General features: G+C 43.2%; 1 long non-coding RNA gene and 1 pseudogene across 1 annotated transcript in view; both read left to right on the top strand.

Annotated features, from left to right (window-relative positions):
* Positions 1–24231, top strand: part of LOC106992984 (uncharacterized) — a 290767-nt gene that overhangs the window by 28677 nt on the left and 237859 nt on the right. The window contains exon 2 of the long non-coding RNA XR_013402766.1: positions 10334–10397. This is a non-coding gene — a long non-coding RNA (uncharacterized LOC106992984). The remainder of the gene's footprint in view (positions 1–10333; positions 10398–24231) is intronic.
* On the top strand, positions 2960–3052 carry LOC114672054 (small nucleolar RNA U13; annotated as a pseudogene).

Below are 24231 nucleotides of genomic sequence, written 5' to 3'. Positions count from 1 at the left end.
GTCTTTTTCAGCTGGATGGCTGAGCTCAGAGTGGAGGCCTCTGAGGAGTAAAACCAAGCATTTGCAGCCTCTAGGGCCCAGCACTCACACGTGGAAAAGGCAGGTGCAGCTCGCCTTTTTCTCCTCTGTAAAATGGGTGTAACTGAAGTATAACAGACCCTTCCTGGGTAGCTCAGATCTGGCCTTGCCAGATAACGACACATTAAAAAACAAAACAAAAAGATATAAATCTGACTGTGAGAGGATTAAAGTATAATATATTGTATTTCTTTGAAATTGGGACACATTTTGAACTGATGGGCACTTGTAATTGGTAATTCTCTTCCTTCATACCTTTCTTCCTTCCTAAAATGTGATGTGTATTTTTTTCTTTCTTTTTTTTTTTTTTTTTAAGAGATGAGTTTTCCAGGCTGGGGTGCCTGTTTATTCACAGGCATCATCCCACTACTGATTAGCATGAAAATTTTGACCTGCTCTGTTTCCAATCTGGGTTCACCTCTCCTTAGACACCCTGGTGGTCCTCTGCTCCTGAGAGATGACCATACTGATGCCAAACTTAATGCGGACATCCAATCAGCATAGCACACTATATCCCAGAGCTCCTGGGCTTTGTGAGATCATCCTCTCTCGGCCTCCCAAGTAATGGCACTACAGGCATGTACTACCATGACCAACAATGATGTATCTTGCCATCGATTCTATCTTACGGTCATTCACAGCTTGGATTAGATAAAATATGGCAGATTCAATGCTGAGATTTTCCTGGAGATACGGAAGAAAGAGTAAGTGATACTTCATGTACCAGAACTTTGAAAAATCCTCTCCAAATATCCCACTATTTCCCCAAATCCACCTCCCCTCTGTTGTGACTATGACACCTTCCCCTCCTCTTGAGCCTGCCAGTCCTTGCCAGGTTCCTCCCAGCTCCTCATCTTTGCCTTCACTATCTCCTTACTCTCCTCTTCCACCCCTTCATCTGCCCACCTCCTCCAGCCCTTCTGGGTCTCCATCTCTTTATTCTAATTTAGCCTTCTCTCTCTCTCTTCACTTTTCCACTTCCTGTCCCCAGCAGCACCCCATCAAGTAAAATAAAGAACCCTCCAAGGAATCTACCTTCTTAGAAAGTGAAGAGCAGAGAGACAATTATATGTACTTAACATTTAATATTTTTTGTGTTTCATGGATAATAATAGCTACCTCATGAGGCTTTCGTGAGGATTAAAAGAGAGAGGGAATGTAAAACACTTGGCAAGTGGCTGGCACATGTTAAGAATTCACCAAATGTTAGCTGACATTATTTACTATTGTTCTGTAAATAATTGTACAATCAACACTGTAACAACACAGGGAAGAGGAAAGAAGAAAAAGACCAAAGGAATAAGAATCACCTAGAGAATCAACGCCATATATTCTTCTAGTAGTAATCATAAACATGCCATAGTGAATTTGATTTTTGTGCTTTTCTAGTGACAGAGCATTCTTATGAATCATAGCTCATAAATGAAAATATCAAAGGGTGGAAAGAAAGTCGTGTATTTTTAATGTATTTTAACACGTAGCATTTTGTGATGTTTTTAGATCGTGACAAAGAGGAAATTACTGTCATCTTCATCCTTAATCTAGTATGAAGCTCTTTTTTTTTTTTTTTTTTTTTTTTGAGACCGAGTTTTTGCTCCTGTTGCCCAGGCTGGAGTGCAATGGCACTATCTTGGCTCACTGCAACCTCTGCCTCCTGGGTTCAAGTGATTCTCCTGCGTCAGCCTCCTGATTAACTGGGATTATGGGCACCCGCCACCATGGCTGGCTAATTTTTTTTTTTTTTTTTGAGATGGAGTCTTGCACTGTCGCCTGGGCTGGAGTGCAGTGGCGCGATCTTGGCTCACTGCAACCTCTGCCTCCTGAGTTCAAGCAATTCTCCTGCCTCAGCCTCCTGAGTAGCTGGGATTACGGGCCCCTGCCACCATGCCTGGCTAATTTTTTGTATTTTTAGTAGAGACGGGTTTCACTATGATGGGCAGGCTGATCTTGAACTCCTGACCTCATGATCTGCCCGCCTCAGCCTCCCAAAGTGCAGGAATTACAGGCGTGAGCCACCACACCTGGCCCACCTGCTAATTTTTTTTTTTGTATTTTCAGCAGAGATGGGGTTTCACCCTGTTGGCCAGGCTGGTCTCGAACTCCTGACCTCAGGTGATCTGCCCGCCTTGGTCTCCCAAAGTGCTGGGATTATAGGCATAAACCACTGTGCCTGGCCCGAAGCTCTTTTTCTTTAGAAGACCATGCTGCAGAAACTTCAAAATACAAAAGAATGGTACTATCTACTATTCTGGTAAAGTATTTTAAGAGGACTGCAAAAATCCAGGGTAATAGTTTGTAAAATGCCTCCTTGTTTCTAGTAATGGAATGTAAGAGGGAAACTTTGCAGAGTTTAAATCGTAACTTGTGGTCTTGGTTGTCAATTCACATCATGTGATTGGAAATTGAAGATACTGACTGAAAGGCTGAGACTGGGAAACAGACCCTATGCTGTGGACTGAATTGTACCCCCCACCCCAAATTCACGTGTTGAAGCTCTAACCCCCAATACGGTAGTATTTTCTTTTGGAGATAATTAGGGCTAGATGAGCTCATGACGGTGGGGCCTTCATAATGAGACTGGCGTCTTTATAAGAAGAGACACCAGAGAGTTTGCTGTCCTACCACAAAGAGGTCATGTGAGCCCACAGCAAGATGATGGCTGCCTGTGCGCCAAGAGAAGAGGCTTCAGAATGAAACCTACTTGCTGGCACCTTGATCTTAGACTTCCAGCCTCCAGAGCTATGAGAAATAAATTCCTGTTTAAACACTCAGCCTATAGTATTCTGTTACAACCACCCAAGTGGACTAATTACAGTCTGGTGGCCTCCGTTATCAAAGTCAGCAACAAAGTTAACAGATCGGGACAGATTGGGACAATGTGATCCTTCTGTAGTTCATAAGCATCATGCCTGGGTTTTCGCATTCCTGGGTGAGCTGTGCGTCCCTCAAATCTTGTTATGGCATCGGCGTGAAAAAGAAAAAAAAGAGGAAGAAAAAAATAATTAAAAGGAGAAACAATGTGAGAGGGAAGGACATATGCATAATACTGTAAAACCAGTGGAAGGCTTGATGAAACTCAAAACTGGGAAGTTCTATTTTAAGAAATTGCAACGTGCAGCTTAACTGTTTCTGGATTTCTTTGCCGGCTGAAAAGTGGGGATGATGAATTGACACCCACTGCAGGGGCATTTTGCTGCCTCAGCAAGTTTCGTGCAGCTGCTTCAGGACTGAATACTGCAGTAGCTTCTGACAGCGTCTCCCGAGGGTCCCCAGCTAAGAGCCCTTAGACTACTTGAGTGGACTAGGACACAAATTACCTGTCTCAAAAAGGTTTGCTTTGCCTTTGGGAAAACCTCGTCTTTCCTAGAGGGAAATTTTTTTTTTTTTTTTTTTTTTTTTTTTTTTTTTTTTTTTCCGGAGACGGCCTCACTCTGTCACCCAGGCTGGAGTGCAGTGGTGTGATCTCGGCTCACTGCAACCTCCACCTCCTGGGTTCAAGCAATTCTCATGCCTCAGCCACCCGAGTAGCTGGGATTACAGGTGGGTGCCACCACGCCCAGCTAATTTTTGTGTTTTTAGTGGAGATGGAGTTTCACTCCTGACTTCAGGTGATCCGCTTGCCTTGGCCTCCCAAAGTGCTGGGGTTATAGGTGCAAGCCACTGTGTCTGGCCATGGGAAACTCTTAATCCAGTTCTTTTTGGGGCTCTGAGAGAGAGTATAAATATGGTAAATTAAAGCCAGTTTCCCAGGGAGCTATGTGACACTTAAAAAAAAAAATCTTCTTCTCTTCCTCCATTTTGCCATATATTTGTATTGTTATCTCATGTGTGATGGGAGAACATTTTGCTTCTTACTAAGATAAATGTCTTACGTTGAGGGGAAATGGTTCTTAGTTTAGAAAAATACTTTGCTAGCCCTTAGGGCTGCTGATGGTGAGACTCAGCTTTGGGGCAGAATGGGTTGCAGAAAGAGGGTATTTGGATGTGAGACCTTTGGGAGATAATTGGAATTGTCCTGCCCAGTAAGGTGGGACGAATATTGAATTCCTGGAGACAGCTCTGGAAAGAGGGTGAGGGAAGAGAAGGGAGGGACTGTGGAAAGGTTTGCAGGGGTGTCCAATCTTTTGGCTTCTCTGGGCCACACTGGAAGAAGAAGAATTGCCTTGGGCCACATATAAAATACACTAACGCTAATGATGCTGATGAACTTAAAAAAAAATCTCAAAAAATCACATAATGTTTTAAGAAAGTTTATGTACATTTTCACTACTGTTCGATTCTTGAAGAAAAAAAAAGAAAGTTTACGAATTTGTGTTGGGCCACATTCAAAGCCATCCTGGGCCACGGGTTGGACAAGCTTGGTTTAGAGGAAGGAAGGTAGAGGAGTTGACTTAATGTGCAGGTAGCCCAGTGTGAGGCCTGAGAAGGGAGAGCCAGCAAAACATCCAAAACGGCAGGGATGCTTCTGGATTCTAGCAGTCAATGTGAAAATGGTGGCTGTGCAGTGCTCTAAAGAACGTCTCTCCAAAGCTTTATAGAGATCTGCTGCATACAATTGCTTAGGGCAAGTTATGGCTCCAAGAAATCAAGAGGGATCTGGGGTCCAGTGATAGGCCCAAGAGAAGGGAACAGTCAGTGCAAGGCACAGGAATTCAGTGGGAATAGGAAATGGGAATGGGAGCTCACACCAGAACAAAACCCCAGGAATGCACAGCTTGAGCTATTTAGATGCAAAGGTTAACAGAAAGGGCAACTTGCTGAGGCTGAGGATTTCCCAACTGTCATCTGAGTCACGTGGAAGAGTAAGGGTGAGGTTGTACTCTTGGGCACTGGAAGAGATCAAGTCCCATCCAAGTAGGGGATGGGGGTGGGGGTTTGGGGGGCAGTAGGGGGGATCCAGAAGAGGGAGGACATGCCCACAGCTATCCTTGACAGTCCTGCCCATCCTCTGGGGAAAAGTCAAACCCCAGATTTCAAAATGGCTTCAAAGCAAATTCTGATCTGCTTCATGGTCTAACTTTAGAGATGTCTGAGGGTGTGAGTGGGCAGCTGGAAGGATGAGATGGTTGTTTTTATACTTTTAACATTTCTTCTGTTTATTCCCATTCTTTCATATTTAGCAGAGTCATTTTTGAAAGCCTGCTACAACTGTGTTATGGATGTCAAATATAATTTTCAAATAGTTAAGAATGTAACATAAGTAAGCCCTTGTCAAAGATGTGTTTAGCTCACTCATGAGGACACCGGCAAGATGGCAACACCAGTTCAAAGGTTATATGTAGTCGGTGAAAAGAAGAATGCAGAAAGATAGCAGAGTCAGATATAAAACAGGTCCTGACAGAGCAATAACTAACCTTTGGGCTTATCTTTTCTACCAGAGAGAAATCATTTACCTCTCCACCAGAAAAAAAAACTTTGCAAAACTTATCAATATTTTATAGATTAAATCTAGCTTTTCAGAACCTAGTCTCATCAACTGTAAATAGTAAGTCAAGAGGCCAGGCATGGTGGCTCATGCCTACATGTAATCCCAACACTTTGGGAGGCCAAGGTGGGAGGATCACTTGAGCCCAGGGGTCCAAGACTGCAGTGAGCTATGATTTTGCCACTGTGCTTCAGCTTCAGTAACAAAGCAAGACCTTGTCTTATTAAAAAAAATAATAAGTAGGTCAAATAAAGTTATATCCCTTAGAAAATCAGATGAGTCTTAGGAAGGTTGTTACACAATAGTCAGTCATGTGGCTTTGAAAGAGCATGTGGTAATCTTTGTGCTGAATTTCCAATTTTTGGATGATTTTTCTTAAGGGAAAGCAAAAGACTAGATTATTGTCCTCACTTAAGTCACAGAGCTAAAGGGGAGCAGCACAGTCTTGGAGCCACTATGATGGGGTAGAAGTAATAAAGGGAAAGAGACATGGTTGAAACTCAAGAAATAAAAAAGAAAACTGCCTGCTCATCCCTCCCCTCCTGGAGAGTCTTCTTTTACTTCTAAAACCAGATTTTTCTGCTACTGATCTAATAAAGGGACTACTGGTCTCTTATATCCAACAATACCTTCCATGTCACCAATTGGGGACCCTTGAGTTTGCACTGGAGTCAAAACATTATAGGGAACCCAGGCACTGCCCTATCCACTAGGGGTGAGAGTTGAATGTTAAAATCTCTTTGGGACATTTTTGCAATATCTAGCAACATTATTTTTTTAATCATGGTAAATTTATACATAACTTAAAATTTACCATTTTCACCATTTTAAGCAAATGGTTCAATAGTATTATGCACATTCACATTGTTGTGCTATTATTACCATCATCCATCTCTAGGACTTTTTCATCTTCTCAATTTCTTCTTCCCATAACCACTGGCAGTCACGATTCTACTTTCTGTCTCTTTGAACTTAACTATTCTACTCATGTAAGTGGAAATTTACAATATTTGTCCTTTTGTATCTGGCTTATTTCACTTGGTATAATATCTTCAGTCTGTCTATGTTTGCATGTGTCTGAATTTCACTTCTTTTTAAGGCTGAATATTCCCTTTTATGTATATACCACATTTTGTTTATCCATTTGATATGGTTTGGCTGTGTCCCCACCCAAATCTCACCTTGAATTGTAGCTCCCATGATCCCCACATGTTGTGGAAGGGACCCAGTAGGAGGCAATTGAATCATGGGGGCGGGTTTTTCCCATGCTGTTCTTGTGATAGTGAATAAGTCTTGCAAGATCTGATGGTTTTATAAAGAGCATTTCCCCTGCACATGTTCTCTTGCCTGCCACCATGTAAGACGTGTCTTTGCTCCTCCTTCACCTTCTGCCATGATTGTGAGGCCTCCCCAGCCATGTTGGGAACCTCTTTTTTTTTGTTTTGTTTTTGTTTTGAGATGGAGTTTCCCTCTTGTTGCCCAGGCTGGAGTATGATGGCTCGATCTCAGCTCACCGCAACCTTTGCCTCCCAAGTTCAAGTGATTCTCCTGCCTTAGCCTCCTGAGTAGCTGGGATTACAGGCATGCACCACCACACCCAGCTAATTTTGTATTTTTAGTAGAGAGAAGCTTTCTCCATGTTGGTCAGGCTGGTCTCCAACTCCTGACCTCAGGTGATCTGCCCACCTTGGCCTCCCAAAGTGCTGGGATTACAGGCATGAGCCACTGTGCCCAGCCAAACCTCTTTCTCTTTATAAATTACCCAGTCCCAGGTATTTCTTCATAGCCATATGAAATACACCATTTCATACTGCTATGTTCATCTAATATGTACACCTAATACACCATTCATCCATTGATGCCTATCAACATTTAAAATGAACATACTCTTTTGATCCAGCAAATCTATTTCAAGGACTTTGTCCTATGCATATGCTTATAAATATATACAGAGATGGTATTTGTAGAAGACCCTCTTGGTTGGTACCCAAGAGACATTTCATCCTTTCTTCTGGCCAATAGGACCTTGAGTTTCTTCAAGTATCAGGATGCACTGTGATCAGGAGAAGCATGTTCTTTCCCAGCTCCAGGGGATTAATCTTAACTGGTCTAAGCCAAGTAGAGTAATTATTTCCCTCTTTAACAGTGATTGGTTTATGGATGGGTATGTTCTAGCTAATGATTTGTGAAGGGAAGTCTGTGGCAGGGCTTCTAGGAAAAGTTTTCCTCCCTGAGAAAAAGAAATATGCAAGGAGAAATTGATTTCTTGCCTTTGAACAGAGCTGAACCGTGATGGGATGACTGGAACAGTACATGCCATCTTACTTCCAAACCCAGGGCAAAAAATCAAACACTCTGAAGATGGCAAAGGAAATATGGAAAACACTCGGTCCCTTAATGACATTGTTGGACCACTAAATTAACTCATCCTGGGACCATCTAGCTGTAGATCTCTTGTTATGTAAGATAATAATCCTTATGGTTTACTTATAGTTGGGTGTTCTGTTATTTTCATTCTAAAACACTAATTGATAGTGTTTATTGCAGCATTGTTTATAGTAGCGAACACCCTAAATGTTCATCAATAGAGGACTCATTAAATAAATTATGTTACATCTATGCAGTAAAATACTATGCAGTTATAAATAAAAAGAAGTGGATTTATATGCAGATATGGAATAAGTTCTAAGAAATAGTGAATAGGGGCCAGGTGTGGTGGCTCACACCTGTAATTCCAGCACTTTGGGAGGCCGAGGCAGGTGGATCACGAGGTCAGGAGATCGAGACCATACTGGTTAACACAGTGAAACCCCATCTTTACTAAAAAATACAAAAATTGAGCCGGGTGTAGTCCCAGCTACTCTGGAGGCTGAGGCAGGAGAATGGCGTGAACCCAGGGGGCAGAGCTTGCAGTGAGCTGAGATTGCGCCACTGCACTCCAGCCTGGGCGACAGAGCGAGACTCCATCTCAAAAAAAGAAAAAAACGAAAGAAATAGTGAATAGGAATAGCAAAATACATAAACATGTCTAAGTAGGCTGCTGTGTGTGTGTTAAAAAAATATACACATATATATGTTTGAGTAAATACAGAAAATTTATGCAAGTGTATGCAACAAATTATTAATAAGGTAACTCTGGGGAGTGAGGCTAGGAGTACCAGGACAGAAGGGAGACTTACTTTTTATTTTATGCTTCTCTTTAAAGTTTGTATTTTTATACCAAGATAATGTATTACTCTTTCAATTTAAAAAGAAAGTTCAAAACCACTACCACCAGAGCAAAAACATTAATATCAGTTCAGGGTGTAAGCTATCAACTTCCAGGCACTGTCTTTTGCAGTGGGCCAGCCACGGATCTGCGTAAAGCTGATAGAGGCATGGCTTCAGAAGGCAGAGGCAGGACTTTCGAAAGAGACACATTGTAGGTGGAATCTGGTCCAAGAAAATTTATCCCCAAACATAGGGTTAATTGAGCCTCCTGTTTTGTCTTTTGTAACTACCCTAGGGCTGATATTCAGCTAGGACACATTGGCATGGACGCATCATTTATAACTGGGGTCCATTCTGACTGGGCTGGTCCCCTTTCAGAATATTTTGTGCCCATGAGGGACCAGCTGTTAAATATGTTGAATATCATCTCTATCCTGTTCCACTCAGTATGCCTCACTCTTCTTGTGCCTTCAACCATCTGAATATGTCCTTAACTCTTGGTTAGTAACCTTGTCTCCTGATAGTGAATATTTTGGGGGATGTATTTGGCAGCAGGTAATATAATATCAACTACAATAGCTTCAACAATATACAGTTATTGGGCTGGGCATGGTGGCTCATACCTGTAATCCCAGCACTTTGGGAGGCTGAAGCAGGAGGATTGCTTGAGTCCAGGAGTTTGAGACCAGCCTGAGCAAAAAAGTGAGACCTTGTCTCTATAAAAAATGAAAAAACTTAGCCATACATGGTGGCATGTGCCCATGGTCCCAGCTACTCAGGAGCCTGAGGCAGGAGGATTGCTTGAGCCCAGGAGGTTGAGGTTGCAGTGAGCCGTGATCACACCACAACTTGGGCAACAGAGTGAGACTATGTCTCAAAACAAACAAACAAACACACACAGTTATTTTGTTTAACAAGTCTGGTTAGTAGTGGGCAGTTTTGGGGTTAATTAGGTGGCTCAATAGTGTCACTGGAGGTCGACCAAGAGCCTTCTCACTTTTCTTTCTGCCATCTTAGCATGTTGGCAAATCTCCCCGGTGGTCATCAGATGGCTGCTGTAGCACTGAGTAATGCCTTCATATGACAGCACACTAACAAGACGGTTAAGGAGGAGGATATAGTGGACCTTTTCCTCTTGTGATTCTTTCTTATTTTTAACGAATGAGTAGAATCTTCCCTAACAGCCATGAGTAGGTGTCTACTTGTGTTTTTTTGTTTGTTTTTTGTTTTAGAGACAGAGTCTCGCTCTGTGGCCCAGGCCGGAGTGCAGTGGTGTGATCTTGGCTCACTGCAACCTCCACCTCCCAGGTTCAAGCAACTCTTCTGCCTCAGTCTCCTGAGTAGCTGGGACTACAGGTGCACGCCACCATGCCCGGCTCATGTTTTGTATTTTAATAGAGACAGGGTTTCACTGTGTTGCCCAGGCTGGTTTCGAACTCCTGAGCTCAGGCAATCCGCCTGCCTCGGCCTTCCAGAGTGCTAGGATTACAGGCGTGAGCCACCGCGCCTGGCCCCACTTGTGTTTTACTAGCTGGAATTAAGTCATGTGACTACCCTTAGACCAACCAATTACTGACAATGAGGATGAGCTTTGGACTAATTATGATTAATCTTTTTCAGTTGTGCATACTGACCCTGAATCAAATCAGGTTTTTGCCTACAAGAAAGAAGAAATGGCAACTAGGTAAGTAATCAGCTATGACTGGCACTCATACCTCTTGAGTTTGTGTTCTCTTTAATTTGGAATTCCATCAATAGTCTGTTGTTCAGCAGGACACGGTGGCTCACACCTATAATCCCAGCACTTTAGGAGGCCAAGGCAGGTGGATAGCTTGAGCCCAGGAGCTTGAGACCAGCCTGGCCAACTTGGTTAAACTCTGTCTCTACAAAAATTAGCTAGGTGTGATAGCTTGTGTCTGTAGTACCAGCTACTTCAGAGGCAGAGCTTGCAGCAGTCAGAGATGGTGCCATTGCACTTCAACCTGTGTGACAGAGTGAGACCCTGTCTTTAAAAAAAAAAAAGTAGTCTGTTGCTTTTTTTTCTGTTTTGAAATAATGTTCATGTGTTTCTTATTATAAAAGTAATGTATGCTCATTGCTAATTAAAGGGAATATAGAATACACGGAGAAAATAAATCAATGCGTGTGTGTGTGTGTGTGTGTGTGTGTGTGTGTGTATTAGGGTTCTCCAAAGAAACAGAACCGATATGATATATATGTTAATTAATTTATTTATTTTTGAGATAGAGTCTCGCTCTGTCGCCCAGGTTGGAGTGCAGTAGCATGATCTCGGCTCACTGCAACCTCCACCTCCCAGGTTCAAGCAATTCTCCTGCCTCAGCCTCCCGAGTAGCTGGGATCATAGGCGCTCACCACCATGCCCAGCTAGTTTTTGTATTTTTAGTAGAAATGGGGGTTTTAACATGTTGGCCAGGCTGGTCTTGAACCCTGACCTTAAGTGATGTGCCCGTCTCAGCCTCTCAAAGTGCTAGGACTACATGTGTGAGCCGCCACGCGTGGCCTGAATGAATATGATATATATGGATGTATAGAAAGATATATATTGTGACGGATTGGTTTGAGTGATCATGGAGGCTGAGAAGTCCCATAATCTGCCGTATGTAAGCTGTAGATTGTGACATTGTGGTAAAATAGGAAATACATATTTGTTTTCTGTCCCTGGCTCCTGGTACAGAGCCCCCAATCCCTTGGAATTCCTGGGTGATGGGAGGATCTTTTGTTCTAATGAGGTAACTCTTGGTGGGCTTCTGGATGGTAGCTGGTCACCAGAAGACCAAGCCGTGATTAGAAGTTTGGAACTTTCAGCTTCAACCCCTATCCTCTGGGAAGGGGAGAAGGACTGGAGACTGAGTCAATAATCAATCATGTGGTAAAGCTGCTATAAAAATCCCTGAACTATGGGATTCAGAGAGCTTCCCGGTTGCTGGACACATGGAGGTAGCAGAGGGTGGCGTGCTGACAAGGACACAGAAGCTCCATGCCCCTTCCCGCATACCTCACCCTACGCATCTCTTTGGTTGTTCTTCTGTATCCTTTTTAAGGTCCTTTATAATAAATAATAAATGGGTAAACGTAAGTAGTTTCCCTGAGTTTTGTAAGCCATGCTAACAAATTGATTGAACCTGAGGAGGGATTAATGAAAACTCCCAATTTATGGCTGGTTGGTTAGATGTATAGTCACAACCTGGAGAACTTGTGACTGGCATCTGAAGTGGGGGCACTCTTCTGGGACTTCTTGTGAGACTGAGCCCTTAACCTGTGGTATCTGACACTAGCTCCAGGTAGATAATGTCAGAATTGAGTTAAATTGTATATACCCAGTTGGTGCCTGATGGAGAATTTGCTGATGACACACATTTTGGTGACTAGAAGTGAAGTACTGTATTGAGTGGTGAGTGTGTGAGGGTAGGAAAAGCAATTTGGTTTTTCCTGTCTCAGAGACCAGGAGAGTTGGTGATATAGTTCCAGTCCAAGCCCAAAGGCCTGAGAACCAGGGAAGCCAATAGTATAAGTCCCAGTTCTAATCCAAAGACCTAAGAACAGGGTAGAGGGTGGGGTGTGGCGGATGGTATGTATCCTGGTCAGAGTCCGAAGGACTAAGAAGTGGGAGGCTGATGGTTCAAGTCCAAGTCTAAGTTTGAAGGCCTATGAACTGGAAGTATATCTTTATTAGCAGCATGAAAATTCTGCTAATAAACACCTGTATCTCCAAATAAGCTGATAACTTCAACTATTGTATAAAGTATACACATGCTCAGTGTTGGTGAGAGGGATTAATCTCTGTCTTCACAAAACATTGCTAATTCCTTCAGTGTGTCCTTGTGTTGGATTATAGGGAGCTGTGCACAGGAGTCTCTCTTGCTAAGCTAGACCTTTGGGACCCACAGATGGGAAGCCTTTTGCCCCTAGCATAAGTTCCCTGACTATTCAATGTGTCCCCATTACACTGTCACTTCAGGAGGCCTTACTTTAGAAGAAACATTGTCTATGATGGTGCTGTGGAGTATCTGTTTTTTTTTTGTTTTTTGTTTGTTTTTTGAGACTGAGTCTCGCTCTGTTGCCCGGGCTGTAGTGTAGGGGTGTAATCTCGGCTCATTGAAACCTTCGCCTGCCAGGTTCCAGTGATTCTCCTGCCTCAGCCTCCTGAGTAGCTGGGATTACAGGTATCTGCCATTGTGGCTGGCTAATTTTTGTATTTTTGTTAGAGACGGGGTTTCACCATGTTGGCCAGGCTGGTCTTGAACTGCTGACCTCAAGTGATCTGCCCACCTTGGCTTCCCAAAGTGCTGGAATTACAGGCTGTTTTTCTTAATGTGTAATTAATTAATTTTGGTTACTGAGTTGGCAGAGACAAATGCCTATTGGCAATAGGATTTAGAGCTATTATCTGAGGACAGTTCCCAAAGCTCAAAGTGAAGGAAAAACATAAAAGCAGATCTTTTCTTGCAATTCTATTTCTTCAGGCCGTGAAACTTAAATGTCATCTTTTAGGTAATGGAGAGCCATGAAAGTCTTTAACCTTAACTCTATGAGGACCTCTTTGGCAACATGTGGCAGATTATATTTTCCAAAGATGGCCACAATGTCTCCCATCCCCCATGCCTTTCTGCAATGTGACCTTGTCATTCCCTCATCAAGAGGTGGATTGAATTCTCCCATTGAATCTGGCTGGCTTTAGTGACTCCCATGTGAGGTTACCAGATTTAGTAAATGAAAATGCAAGATGCCCAGCTGAATTTGAATTTCAGATGAACAACAAATGACATTTGTTATATGTCTCATTAATATAGTTTGGATGTTTGTCCCCACCCAAGTCTCATGTTGAATTGTAATCTACAATGCTGAAGGTGGGGCCTAGTGGGAGGTATTTGGGTCATGGGGGCAGATCCCTCATTTGTTGGTGCTGTCTTTGTGATAGTGAGTTCTCAAGAGATCTGGTCATTTAAAAGTGTGTGGCACTTCCCCCCAACTTTCTCTTGCTCCTGCTTTTACCATGTGAAGTGCCTGCTCCTGCTTCATCTTGTGCCATGAATAAAGTTTCCAGAGGCCTCCCCAGAAGCAGATACCAGAACTATGATTCCTGTAAAACCTCAGAACCCTGAGCCAATCAAACCGTTTTTCCTTATAAGTAACCCAGCCTCAGGTATTTCTTTATAGTAATGCAAGAACGGCCTAATACAGACAATTGGTACTGGGAGTGGTGCATTGCAATAAAGATACCTGAAAATGTGAAAGCAGCTTTGGAGCTGGGTAACGGGCAGAGGTTGGAAGAATTTGGAGGACTTAGAAGAAGACAGGAAGATAAGGAAAAGTTTGGAACTTCTCAGAGACTGGTTAAATGGTTGTGACCAGAATGCTGATAGTGATATGGGCAGTGAAATCCAGGCTGACAAGGTCTTAGATGGAAATGAGGAACTTATTGAGAATTGAAGCAAAGGTTATGCCTTAGCAAAGACTTTGGCTGCATTCTGTTCATGCCCTAGGAATGTGTGGAAGTCTGAATTAAAGAGAGATGATTTAGGGTATCTGGCGGAAGAAATTTCTAAGGAGCAAAGCATTCGAGAGATAGCCTGGTGGCTTCTAACAGCCTATGCTACACTCCAATGTAGGAGCAAGTAAATGACTTAAAGTTGGAACCTATATTTAAAAGGGAGGCAGAACATAAAAATTTAGAAAATTTGCAGCCTGATCATGTGGCAGAGAAAGAAAATGCTTTTTCCGGAGGGGAATTCAAGCAGGCTGTGGAGCAACCACTTGCTAGAGAGATGTGCGTGACTGAAAAAGAGCCAAGTGCTAATAGCCAAGACAATGGGAAAAAGGCCTTGAAGGCATTTCAGAGACCTTCAGGCAGCCCCTCCCATCACAGGCCCTGAGGCCTAGGAGGACTAAATGGTTTTGAGGGCCAGGCCCAGGGCCCTGCTGTTCTGTGCAGCCTTGGGACACTCCTCTCCACATCCTGGCTGCTCTAGTTCCAGCCTTGGCTCAAAGGGCCCCAGATACTTCTCATGCCGCCACTTTGGAGAATACAAGTCTGTATAAGCCTTGGTGGCTTCCACATGGTGTTAAGCCTACGGGTGCACAGAGTGCAAGAGTGAATGAGGCTTGGCACCCTCTACCTAGATTTCAGAGGAGGTATGGAAAAGCCCGGTTGTCCAGTCAGAAGCCTACTGCAGTGGCAGAGCCCCACAGAGAACATCTACTAGGGCAGTGTGGGGTTAGAGCCCCCACACAGTCTCCATTGGGGCACTGCTTAGTGGAGTTGTGAGAAGGGGGCCACTGCCCTCCAGATCCAAGAATGGTAGATCCACCAGCAGCTTGCACCTTGTACCTGGAAAAGCTGCAGGCTCTCCACAACCTGTTAGAGCAGCTTCAGGGGCTGGACCCTGTAAAGCCACAGAGGTGGAGCTGCCCAAAACCTTGAGGGCCCAACCTTTGCACCAGTGTGCCTTGGATGCAGGACATGGAGTCAAAGGAGATTATTTTGGAGCCTTAAGATTTAATGACTGCCCTGCTAGGTTTTGGACTCTCATGGGCCCTGTAGCCACTTTCTTTTGACTGATTTCTCCCTTTTGGAAAGGGAGCATTTACACAATACCTATGCCCCCATTGTATCTTAGAAGTAAATAACTTGTTTTTAATTTTACAGGTTCATAGATGGAAGGGACTTGCCTTTTCTCAGATGAGAATTTGGACTTTGGACTTTTGAGTTAGTGCTAGAATGAGTTAAGACTTTGAGGAACTATTGGGAAGGCGTGATTGTATTTTACAATGTGAGGACACAAGATTTGGGAGGGGCTGGGGTAGAATGATATATTTTGGATGTCTGTCCCTGCTCAAATCTCATGATGAATTGTAGTCTGCAATGCTGGAGGTGGGGCCTTACGGGAGGTATTTGGGTCATGAGGATGAATCCCTCATGGCTTGGTACTATTTTCAAGATACTGAGTGAGTTCTTGACACATCTGATCATTTAAAAGTGTGTGGCACCTCCCCTCCCACTCTCTCTTGCTCCTGCTTTTACCATGCGAAGTGTCTGCTCCTGCTTCGTCTTCTACCATGAGTAAAAGCTTCCTGAGGCCCCCTCAGATGCTGAGCAGATACTGGCACCATGTTTCCTATAAAGCTTGCAGAACCATAAGCCAGTTAAACCTCTTTTCTTTGTATTTCTTTGTAGGAATGCAAGTACAGCCTAATATACTCATGCAATATTTGTATTTTATCTGGCAATCCTACTGGCATGTAACCAATAGAATGTGCAGAAGGGATGCACATGACTCCAGGGTGGATTACAAGAAGCCTTGAGCTTCTGCTTTGATCTGTTAGAACTCTCACTCTCCTGATGCTTCTCTTAGGACACTCTCTCTAGCAGCCATGGTATGAGAAGCCGAAACCAGTCAAAGATCTCATCTCAGCTGAGTCCAGCCTTCGAGTTATGCCAGCCCAGGCCCCAGGCATTTGAGTGAGGAAACCTCCAGAGCAGGCTTTCCAAAAGAACTTTTTACAGTGATGGAAATGTTTAGTGTCTGTACTGTCCAATATGGTAGACGCATGTGACTAGCAAGCCTTAAAATGTGATCAGTGCCACCTAGTAACTAAATTTTAAATAGTATTTAACTTTAACTCACATTTAAATAGCCACATGTGACTAGTGGCTACTGTACTAGACAGTGCAGTTCTTGATGATTTCAGCACCCAGCCTTTGGATTTGCCCCTACCTGTTTGCATCTTTCTAGCTGAGGCCCCAGGCACTATGGTGCAGGGAAAAGATACCCAAGAGTGCCCTGTTCAAATGCCAAACTTGCAGAATCTGGGAGCATAATAAAATGATTGTTTTATGTTGCTAAGCTTGGGGTGGTTTATTCTGCAGCAATAGATAATCAGAACAAGGTGAAATGTGCTAAGAAGAGACCACATAGAAGAGGGTTCCAAACTTAAAGGCCCCAGGGCCAGGAAGTGAGTTAATGAAGAGAACAAGCTTGGAGACTATAGCCAAGGCCCAGGTTGGTGGAAGATCTGAGATCTGGGCTCTACTTCTTACTAGCAGGGAGATTTCAAGCTAGTTTTCTTTCTTTTTTTTTTTCTGAGACAGAGTCTCGCTCTGTCACCTAGGCTGGAGTGCAGTGGCACGATCTCAGCTCACTGCAAGCTCCGCCTCCCGGGTTCACGCCATTCTCCTGTCTCAGCCTCCCAAGTAGCTGGGATTACAGGCACCCGCCACCATGCCTGGCTAATTTTTTGTATTTTTAGTAGAGATGGGGTTTCACCTTGTTAACCAGGATGCTCTTGATCTCCTGACCTCATGATCCACCTGCCTCAGCCTCCCAAAGTGTTGGGATTATAGGTGTGAGCCACTACGTCTGGCCTTCAGGCTACTTTTAACTGGGCTCTACTTCTTACTAGCAGGGAGATCTCAAGCCACTTTTAGCTTTAACTCTCAATTTCTCTTCCCTTCCCTTCCCTTCCCTTCCCCTCCCTTCCCCTCCCCTCCCCTCCCCTCCCCTCCCCTCCCTTCTCTTTTCTTTTCTTTTTGAGACAGAGGAGTTTTACTCTTGTTGCCCAGACTGGAGTGCAATGGTGCGATCTTGGCTCATTGCAACTTCTGCCTCCTAGGCTCAAGCGAGTTTCCTGCCTCAGCCTCCAAAGTGGCTGGGACTATAGGAGCACACCACTATGCCTGGCTAGTTTTGTATTTTTAGTAAAGATGGGATTTCATCATGTTGGCCAGCCTGGTCTCGAACTCTTGACCTCAGGTGATCTGCCCGCCTTGGCCTCTCAAAGTACTGGGATTACAGGCGTGAGCTACCACGCCCGGCCTAACCCTCAATTTCTTAACCTACAAAGTAGGACTAAAATACCTACACAGGTTGGCTTAACATGTTGTTGGAAGATCAAGTTAACCTGTGATAGGAGAACACATTGTTCATCACACCAGAATCTACCTCTCTTATAACTGCTCAGTCCTCTACTCTGCAATAGCTTTGAAAACCAGCCATCACAGCTCTCATTTCACTTGCAAGAATTCTAGTCTTAGGAGCCAAATTCTTACTACACACACATTGATCTTGAATTGAGTTGCTCTGGAAGATTGTCAACTGCGCCAGAAAAACCAACATTTTTTGGGCACCATTTAGATGAAAACTCACTGTTAAAAGAAATCTCATTGTTTTTCTGTGGATTCTGTGTGCTCAGTTTCTATGACACCTTCAACTCTGATTGTGCACTTGGCTAAAGCTGGTTTCCAATGACAGTCATCCAGGTTGTCTTGGGAGGCAAAGCTCACTTGTCTGGATGGACTTGCTTCAGGGACTGGACATCTGTGTTTGGGGTCTCAATGCCCTCTTAGATGTTGGGAGCATCAAGGGAATTGTTGCTTGAAACTGAATTCTGGCTGAGAAGGAGGAGTGAGCTCATGTGTAATATCTAGGGAAAAACATGTGAAATGTTTATAGTCACTACACACTAGACTTTAGGAAGGATGATTTCAAAAAAGGTCAGGAAAAAGATAAATAGCCATAGCCATGATCCCATGTCTGAATGGAAAGAGTGGGGACTTTAGAATGAGGCAGCCTTGGATTTCAACTCTGGTTCTGCCACTTATAGCTTCAACAATCTCTGAGACAGTTTTCTTATCTGTACAAGGGGTATCATACCTACCTCCTAGGGTATTGTGAAGAGTAAATTAGGGTACAACAATACAGATATTTAATCATTTAAAATAAATATAGAAGTATTCAATATACAATAAAATAAATCAGATATTCAATAAATACACAGATGTTTGGTAAATACAGATCTCCCTCCAAAGAGAAGGTGGCTCAGGAAGGCTGGGGGCTCTTGAAAACAAAGTGGGACAACACGGCAGCCAATTATCTTGGTGAGGAAGAAAAAGGCAGGCAGGAAAAGCTGTCAAGTCAAACAGGAATGTGGTTCCACTTTTCCACCTATAAAGAAGCAAAGATGAAAATGAGTTAAAATGTCCAGTGTTGAAGATGATTTGGGGGCTTGCATTCCCTCACTCTTCTGAGTGGGCAGGTAAATCACACATACTTCTGGGGGCCAATTTGACAATTTCTTAATATCTTAAAAATCCAGCAGTCTTCTTTCTTGAAATGTATCTTAAGGGAATAATTAGAAAAGTAAACCAAAAGGAATATTCAAGGGTGCTGTTGATTAATACCAGAAAATTAGAAATAGCCTAAACATCTAACAATGATAAATTGGCTAAATAATTGCTTTAACTATATAACTGAATAATATAGCCATAAGTGTAGATGATATAGATATGTATTTATTGACATGGGTTGATATTCAAAAAATGTGATAATGCAGGCTAACAAATAATATGAATAGTATATACCTAAAAGTACATATTTGTTTAATATGGACCTGGAAATATATCTGCTATGGTTTGAATGTATCCCCCAAAGTTCATGTGTTAGAAATTTAATCCCTAATGTAGAGGTGTCGAAGGGTGGGATCTTCAAAAGGTGTTTAGGTCATGAAGGTTCTGTCCTCATGAATAGATTTATGCTATTACCACAGGAGTAGGTTCATTATTATTGGAGTGGATTCCCTATAGAAGGATGAGTTCAATCCCTTTTTGTCTCTTTCTAACTCTCTCACCTTCCACTATGGGATGATGCAGCAAGAAAACTCTCACCAGATGCCAGCCCTTCAATCGTGGATTTCCCAGCCTCCAGAACTGTGAGCCAATAAATTTCTGTTCATTATAAATTACCCAGTCTGTCATATTCTGTTATAGCAACATGGAAGACAATGTCTATCTTCATATTAATTGCTTATGATTGGTCAGTGGATAGGATGTGCTTTTAGTTGTTACATAACATAAACTTCACCACTTTAATGTATACAATTCAGTGGTTTTTAGTATATTCACAGAGTTGTGCAATGATCATCACTATCTCATTCCATTTTCATCATGAAAGAACATTTTTATAACCTGAAAAAGAAACCCCATATCCATTAGTAGTCACTTCTCTCCCAAATCCTTGGAAACCACTAACCTACATACTGTCTCTATAGATTTGCCTATTCTGGACACTTCATGTAAATGGAATCATACAATATGTGACCTTTCATGTCTGAGTTCTTTTAGCATAATGTCTTCAAGGCTCATCCACATTGTAGCATGTTAGTACTTTATTCCTTTCTATTGCCAAATAATGTTACATTGCCATATTTTTGTTTAGTCATTCATCAGATGATGGACATTTGAGTTGTGTGTACTTTTTGGCTATCATGAATAATGCTCCCATAAACATTTGAATACAATTTTTATGTGAACATATATTTCAGTTCTTTTGGGTTTATACTTAGGAGTGGAATTGCAGGATCATATAGTAATTCTTTGTTTAATTTTTTGTCTAATCCTCAAACTGTTCTCCACAGTAGTTGTACCATTTTACATTGTACCATTTTACAAGTGTTCCGTCATTGCCAACACTTGCCATTTTCTGTATTTTTATAATAGCAACCCTGTTAATGGAAGATGTAACGTGACATCTCACTGTCATTTTGATTTGCATTTCCCTCATGACTGACAATGAGCATCTTCTCATATCCTTATTGGTCATTTATCTTCTTTGGAGAAATGTCAAAATCCTTTGCCAGTTGGTCAGTTGGTAGGATTTTGATTGTTTCCATTTTGTTTTTCTGCATTTCTTTTTTTTTTTTTTTTTTCGAGACAGAGTCTCGCTCTGTCGCCCAGGCTAGAGTGCAGTGGCTGTATCTCAGCTCACTGCAAGCTCCACCTCCCGGGTTTATGCCATTCTCCTGCCTCAGCCTCCCGAGTAGCTGGGACTACAGGTGCCCGCCACCTCGCCAGGCTATTTTTTTTTTGTATTTTTTAGTAGAGATGGAGTTTCACCGTGTTAGCCAGGATGGTCTTGATCTCCTGACCTCGTGATCCGCCCGTCTCGGCCTCCCAAAGTGCTGGAATTACAGGCTTGAGCCACCGCACCCGGCCTGTTTTTCTGCATTTCTTATTTGAATGCAACAGCAAGAGTTGCTTGTGTAAGAACAAATAAAAGAACCAGGATAGAGCCAGGTATGGTGGTACATGCCGATAGTCCCAGCTACTTGGGAGGCTGAGTTGGGAGGATTGCTTGAGCCCAGTAGTTCAAGTTCAGCTTCAGCAATATAGTGAGACCTTGTTTCATTTAAATGTGTGTGTTTTGTATGTATGTATGTGTGCAAAAGATTTGACCAGACTTCACAAAATAAAATATATGAATACCTAAGGCCGGGTGTGGTGGCTCATGCCTGTAATCCCAGCACTTTGGGAGGCTGAGGTGGCTGGATCACCTGAGATCAGGAGTTTGAGACCAGCCTATCCAACATGGCGAAAGTCCATCTCTACTAAAATACAAAAATTAGCCGAGCATAGTGGTGCATGCCTGTAATTCCAGCTACTCAGGAGGCTGAGGCTTGAGAATCGGTTGAGCCTGGGAGGCAGAGGTTGCAGTGAGCTGAGATTGCACAAGTATACTCCAGCCTGGGTAACGAGAGTGAAACTCCATCTCAAAAAAAAGAAAATATATCAATAAACATACTAAAAGGTGCTCAACATCATTATTTATTAGAAGAAAGCACATTAAAACCACAATACAATACCACTACCTAACCACTAGAATGACTAAAATTAAAAGATTGACAGAACCAACTGTCAATCTTGCTGGTAAGGATGTGGAACAACTGGAACCCTCATACATTGCTGGTAGAAATGCAAAATGTATAACCACTTTGGAAAATAGTTTGGCAGTTTCTCAGAAAGTTAAGTTAAATATATACTTACCATGGAACGTAGCACTTCTAGGTATTTACCCAAGAGAAATGAAACATATGCCCATGAAAAGACTTATGCATGAATGTTCATGGCATTATTTATAGTGGCCCCAATCTGAAAATGACCCAAATGTCTATCAACAGAGGAATGAATAAACAAACTATGGTATAGTCATACTGTAATTGCCTGACAAGTTCTTCCTGCCCACTGCACAGACAAAACCAATTCACTGAGACCACAGTATTAGACCATTGTAGTAGAGAAAGGATTTAATTAATGCAAGACCACCTAGTGGAAGGACTGGTGTTATCTCTCAAATCAGTCTCCCCAAGGGCTTAGAAGTTAGGGTTTTTAAAGAATAGTTTGGTGGGTGAGGGACTAGGGAATGAGTGCTGCTGATTGGTTGAGGATGCTATCATAGGGGTATGGAAAACAGTCCTTGTGCACTGAGTCTGCCTCTGGGTGGGGGGCCACAGGACCAGTTGAGTCATGAGTCACAAGTCCAGGTGGGATCAGTTGGGTTCCGGAATGGAAAAGTCTGAAAAACATCTCAGAAGACCAATCTTAGGTTCTACAATAGTGATGTTATCTATTGGAGCAAATGAAGAAGTCATAAATCTTGTGACTTCTGGCCATGTGACTCCTGAGCAGTAAGGAGTTACAGAAACTATACCTATAGCTGGGCACAATAGCTCATGCCTGTAATCCCAGCAGTCTGGGAGGCTGAGGTGGGAGGATTGCTTGAGCACAGGAGTTCAAGACCAACCTGGGCAACATGATGGGATGCCACCTCTACATAAAATACAAAAATTAGCTGGGTGTGGTGGTGCACACCTGTATTCCCAGCTACTCAGGAGGCTGAGATAGGAGGATCGCTTAAGTCTGGGAGGTTGAGGCTGCAGTGAGTTGTGATGGCACCACTGCACTCCAGCCTGGGTGACAGAGTGACATCTGGTTTCAAAAAAGAAAGTAAGGGAAGGGAAGGGGAGTGAAAGGGAGAGGTGGAGGCGGGGAAGAGGAAGGGGAAGGGGAGGGAAGGGATTATACCTATATTTTAGCAGAGTTCATGTCTCCTCCCATAATCCTAATCTCATGGCTTTTCATTAGTTTTTGGTCCCTGAGCAAGGGGGCAGAGGTTAGTTTTAGGGAGGGACTATTATCATCTTTGTTTCCAAGTTAAACTGTAAACTAAATTCCTCCCACGGTTAGTTTGGCCTGTGCACAGGAATGAGCAAAGATGCCAACCTGCAAGGCTAAAAGCAAGATGGAATCAGCTGTGTTATATTTCTCTCACTGTCATAGTCTTTGCAAAGGCAGTTTCAATACAGGGGCTACTACTCAATAATAAAAATGAACAAACTGCTGATGCATGCAGGAACATAGATACTTCTCAAAAACCTCATGCTAAGCAAAGAAAGCCATACAGAAAAGAGTACATGCTGTGTGAGTCTATTGACATGAAATTGCCGGAGGCTTGGGGTGGGAGAAGGAATTGACTGCAAGGAGACAGTCAAGGGAACTCAGTGGGTGATGGAAATGTTCTCTAACTTGATTGTGATGGGGGTTCTGTGATGGAGTGAGTGTCTAAAAAGTAATAGAACTGCACAGTAAAAAGATACATTCCATTGTATGCAAATTATACCTGAAAAAGTTAATTTAAAAAGCAATAGAAGTAGAAGAGGAAGAGGAGTAGGGATAGGAATAGCAAGAAGATGAACGGTAGAAGAGGAGGAGGAGAATGAGGAGAAGAAAATTACCATGTAGAAATGATAATACACTCCGAGTCAATCCATCGCCCACGATGTGCCTGTCACTGTTAAGTGCCAGGGAGGGGGTATTCTGTAAAAAGTGAAAGACCTGTCCCTTGTCTCTAGGAGTTTACAGTCTACTGGAGAGGTGAAATATTCTTCAGAATCCCAAAGTGTGAGGAATGACAAATCAAATTAATCTGCTCCCCCACTAGGGTTAGTGGGAAATCAGTCTCTGTCATTGTTTAGGATTTCCTCCCTCCTCTCCATCCACTCAGCCCAAGGCGTGCATGTGATGCCCAGGCTTACACTGTCTTAGGGAAGAGCCCGCGTCTCCAGTCCAGCATTGGCTGCTTCTCCTCATGCCATTTGTCCACAGCCCTTGTGATCTCATTCATGCTCATGGCTCCTCCTCTTTCAAACCAAGCTAGGACACTTCTTTGCAGAGGTTCTCAGGCTACTGCCTCTGGTGCCACAGTCGCTGACCTTCAGGTCGTGTCACTCCTGGGGTGCAGATCCCTGAGTCATGAGGCCTGCAGAGGGCCGATGGCTCACGCACCTCATCCTTCCCTCCACTTCAGCTGCTTCCCTCTCTAGCTTCCTTCCAAGCCATCCCACCAGATCTTTATTCACTTCGTAAAAATAAAGCCTTCACCTCTCTGATCAGGGGACTTGAGGCCCTAGGACTTGAGGCCTGGCTATCCAATAGGAGGAGAGGGATAGTTCATTTTTTTCATTGTGAGCCTACAGCCCAGAAAACAAGGGGCAGTTACTTTTTCTTTTTTGTTGTTGTTGTTGGGCCTCACTTTGTCACCCAGGCAGTGGTGCAATCTCAGCTCACTGCAGCCTCACCTTCTGGGGCTCCAGCGGTCCTCCTACCTCAGTCCCCCAAGTAGCTGGGACTACAGGCACATATTGCCGTGCCCAGCTTTGCCATGTTGACC

This window comes from Macaca mulatta, chromosome 13 (genome assembly GCF_049350105.2).
Source record: "Macaca mulatta isolate MMU2019108-1 chromosome 13, T2T-MMU8v2.0, whole genome shotgun sequence".
Classification (NCBI taxonomy): Eukaryota; Metazoa; Chordata; class Mammalia; order Primates; family Cercopithecidae; genus Macaca; species Macaca mulatta.
Note: the sequence above shows the minus strand (reverse complement) of the source record. Positions and strands in the feature narration are given on the sequence as shown.